At 35.0% G+C, this 4,912-nt stretch overlaps 1 pseudogene; it reads left to right on the plus strand.

Moving 5' to 3' along the window:
- The first annotated feature begins 443 nt into the window (after positions 1 to 443).
- Positions 444 to 4,578, plus strand: LOC116026902 (annotated as a pseudogene).
- The last annotated feature ends 334 nt before the right edge of the window (positions 4,579 to 4,912 follow it).

Below are 4,912 nucleotides of genomic sequence, written 5' to 3' on the forward strand. Positions count from 1 at the left end.
ATACATTTTCTTGAAAAAGTAATATTTCACTTTCCCATATAAGTAATAAACATTTTATTGATTTGTATTATATTATTTAGTAATTTTTTTTTTAAATTATATTATTTAGTATAAGTATTACATTTTCATTTTGACTCTATATATCTCAAGAACAAGGATTTGTGTAAAGGCATGTTCTCACACGAGATTTTGCAAATGGATAATGCTACAAGTGGATCTACCATAATTAAGCATGTGTGAACAATACGAAACTTGGCCCAACGAATTGAACTATCGCATTCCATTATTGACTGTTATCGCGCATGCATTATTATATTATATATATTGTTCCCACCTTTTAATTTTTAATCCCTTGGAGGAGAAAGTGTGTGTTATTTAATAAGAACGAATTGAAGGTGATTATTACTGGATGCTCCATTTCAATTCATTATATCAGTTTACCAGCAACGTAACGTGCGAAACGCAATTTGTATGGCAGCAATTAGTGTTGTATTATTGGTGTTTATGCTGCAAGCAATAGCCAAAGGTGATGGGTTGGCAATGCCGGGCTGCAAAGATAAATGCGGTAACTTGACAATTGCTTACCCATTTGGCATTGGAAAGCCTGGGTGCTATTTAGAAGAACCGTACCATTTCGAGTCAACTGCGACAATTCTACCCAAGTTGCTACGCTGCCATATCTTTCTCCAGATTTGGCCATTTACAACATCTCATCCGACAGTTTCACCACCCAGGCCTATGGATCGTCCATGCCCTACAACAGCTCCTCCAGTAAAAACCTGGTAAAAGGTGATGCGGGCATGCGGCTACATTTGGGTTCGAATTGTTAGAGCCGCACTTCACTATCTCCCACACCAAAAATAAATTCGTGGGGGTGGGTTGTGATGTATATTTCTTTATGAGGGATTTCAGAAGCCAAAGCACCATAGCTGGGTGTGCATCGTTTTGTGTAAAGAAACACAGCCAATCCAATTTCTCGTCGTGTTCCGGTTACGGTTGCTGTCAAACACCCATCCAAACAAAGCTTGGCGATTACTTTGAGTCTGGGGCGCACACCATGAACACAGATAACACTGCTTGGTCTAGAAATCAATGTAACTATAATATGGTATTGGTGGTTGAATTGAGAAGAGCTTTGACAAGTTCGATGACATAAACTGCAGAAATCTAGACTTCACTGTCCCGATGGCGATTGATTGGTCAATTGGAAATCTCAGTTGTGCCAAAGTTAAAAAGAGTATATGCGGCCTCAATGCTTACTGTGCCAACTCAACTCGTGGGGAAGGATATCTGTGTCGCTGCTCTCAAGGCTATCAGGGGAACCCATACTTGCCTCGTGGATGCCAAGGTATATTTAATTTGTACTTCATTCTCTTTCTTTACTAATCACTAGCTGCGCTTTCCTGATGGGTGTGTTTGTTTCGCAACTAGAAATCGGAATCAGAATTCGGAATCAGAATGAGTATCAAATGGTAATGAGTTTTGGTGAAATTATTTTGCATACTACCCAAATTATGTTCACCCAACTCGTCTCAAGGATTTGAACTCACAAAAGTTTTTATCAAAATATACTGGATTTGATTAATAATAAGATTATTCCAAAGGGTCACACTTGTGTGAGACCGTCTCACGGATCCTTATTCGTGAGACGAGTCACGTCGGGTCAATATTAATATTTTATTCATGATTTAGTATTACATTTGTTAATATAAATATTACATTTTATATTGACCCGACCCGTCTCACACACAAAGATCCATGAGACAGTCTCACACAAGTTTTTGCCTATTGTCATACTTGTGTCAAACGTCTCACGAATTCTTATCTATATGTCATGTCAACAAATGAACAATATACAAATATAACTTATTGTATGCATGTATAAAATGAAATTGAATAGCTGAACATATATATATATATATATATATATATAATAAAAACACTATAAACTATGATTTTAATTCTAGTATTACTAGTAGTGAGTTAGTGACTTTTAATAAGAGAGAATATATATGTTAAGTAACGATTCTCTTTTTATGACTCAAGATATTGACGAGTGTGAAACCCAAAAGGAGAACACGTGCCCAAAGAATGCAGATTGTGTTAATATTCCAGGCAGCTACTATTGCAGATGTCGACAAGGCTACCGCAGTGATTTAAGTAAATCCAGTCCATACGGATACGCTTGTATACCTGACCACAAAAGGCATATGTTGGTCATGTTAATTTGTGCAGGTATGGAAATAAGAATAATGTTTCATCTCTTCTAAAATTTATCTCATAATAATTTTTCTTGCTTATCTAACACTAAAGGGATTATTTAATATTGGCAAAAACTTGTGTGAAACCGTCTCACCGTGAGACGGGTCGGGTCATGAGGTAAATGTAACACTTATACACACAAATGTCATACTTATATGCTCAAATGTAATACTAATTAGGAATAAAAATTTTGTTACTTATAAGGGTAAATGTAATACTTTTATGTGAAAATATAATACTTTTACATTTCGATTTAAAAGTATTACATTTTTCCTCAAAAGTATTATATTTTCCCTTATAAGTAAGGAAAAATTGTCAACATTACTTATTATGAAAAATGTAACACTTTTTCTCTTATAAGTAACAAAAATTGTATTCCTAATTAGTATTATATTTGAGCATATAAGTATAACATTTGCATGGTGCTTCGACCCGACCCGACCCGTCTCACGAATAAGGATCTGTGAGACGGTCTCACACAAGTGTGACACTTTAATATTTGATTAGGAAAATACTCCGTACTATTTTTACTTCGAATTTTTATTTGTTCTTTCAAAATTTTGTTATTGACATTTTCACCGAGACCACAGGATGAATATAGTTTATCCTCCTTTGTTACATTAGGGAATAAAAGTAAAAGAGTAGAGATAGAGAGTATATGTTGTAGAACTCATTAGATTAAAAGTATATGAGAGAGTAGATCTACAAAATACATATAGTAGAACTCAATTGATTAAAAATATGTGGGTCAGTCACTTCGTGACACAATGAATATAAGTATATCTAGGAGAAACTTAGGAGGGAAAATAGCATTTTCTTTCAAAATAATAAACTTTACAACCCACGCACACCACAATATTGCAATCATTATACTGGCATGGACCATGCATGGTTCACCTTGTAACTTGTAAGGTCAAGGTGAACCACTGAATTCATTTTTAATAAAATGAATGTTCAATTTTTGTGTACTGAAGATTCATTGCTTGATATACTACCAAACAATGAATCTTCAGTACACAAAAAATGAATATTCAGTATATAAAAAATGAATATTTTTATGTCGTACACAGTATAATTTGTCGAATATTGTTTAAGTGCATAAATTAATTAATGTAATGATTAATTTCCACAACAGGTGTTGGAGTGGGCATAAGTATTTTGTTACTTGTAGTCATTGGATTCTGGCTTAATCGCAAGTTCAAAAAGAGGAAACTTGAGAAGAACAAAGAAAGGTTCTTCAAGAGGAATGGGGGCTTCTTATTGCAAAAACAAATGTCTATTTGTAACAGAGGAACTGTATTAGAAATGAAAATTTTCAAGACCGAAGAATTGGAAAAAGCAACAGATAATTTCAACCAAAGTCGTATTCTTGGGAAAGGTGGACTTGGTACAGTATACAAAGGTATGTTATCAGATGGGTGCATAGTGGCAGTGAAGAAATCTAACAAGGTAAATGAAGGTCAGGTTAGCCAGTTCATCAATGAAATCTTCATACTCTCCCAGATAAATCATAGAAACATTGTGAAAGTCTTATTAGGTTGTTGTTTGGAAACCAAAGTTCCATTGGTTGTATATGAATACATATCCAATGGAACCCTTTCAATACATCTTAATAACAATAATACTAATAGTAGCGCTTCACCACTGTCTTGGGCACATCGTTTACGGATTGGTGCAGAAATAGCAGGAGCCTTAGCCTATTTGCATTCGTGTGCTTCTACAGCCATCTTTCATCGAGACATCAAGTCGAGCAACATACTTCTAGATGAAAACTATAGGGCGGTGATTTCAGATTTTGGACTTTCAAGGTCAGTACCTATTGATAAAACACATTTAACCACGGTAGTTGGTGGCACATTTGGGTACTTAGACCCCGAATACTTCCGCTCGGGACAGCTAAACCATAAAAGCGATGTTTATGCATCTGGAGTCGTCCTCGCAGAAATACTTACAGGACAAAAGGTCATATCTTCCAATAAGTCTGATGAAGGATTGGTAATTCGCTTTAAGACGTCTTTGAAGCAAAAAGATGGGTTATTTGAAATTCTAGACCATGTAGTTGCAAATGAAGGCGAGGAAGAAGAAATATTTGCTGTTGCGAAGCTTGCCAAGAGATGCATAAAGCTAAATGCTAGAAAACGGCCAGGCATGATGGAAGTTGCAACTGAACTTCAACGATTGGCAAGGACTAATGAAGAAGATTTACAACGCAAGCCAAATAATTGTGAAGATAACTGCTTCTCATCAGGTGCCATGTCTTTTGACCATAACTTGGATATAATTACAGATGAGACAACGGTGTTGATTGACGAATAGATTGGTGTTGCACTGTTGCTTCTATTTGATTTCATAGACTCCAAACTAAATTTCGTTATAATTTGTTGTTACTTCTATTTGATTTTCATTGACTCCAAATTAAATTTCATTATAGCTTGTTGTTACTTCTATTTGATTTTCATAGACTCCAAATTAAATTTCATTATAGCTCTAGGCAAAATCTTCTTTAATTTACTCCTATTTTAGTCTAGAAAAAAATGGGGTTTTATTCTTACAAATTTCGCAAAGTGTTAAAGCTACAAATGAGTTCAACACAACAAGAGCTTGGTGTTGCTGTCATGATAAGTACATCAACGGCAAAGGTTGGTAGTAG

The sequence above is a fragment of the Ipomoea triloba genome, chromosome 8 (genome assembly GCF_003576645.1).
Source record: "Ipomoea triloba cultivar NCNSP0323 chromosome 8, ASM357664v1".
Taxonomy (NCBI): Eukaryota; Viridiplantae; Streptophyta; class Magnoliopsida; order Solanales; family Convolvulaceae; genus Ipomoea; species Ipomoea triloba.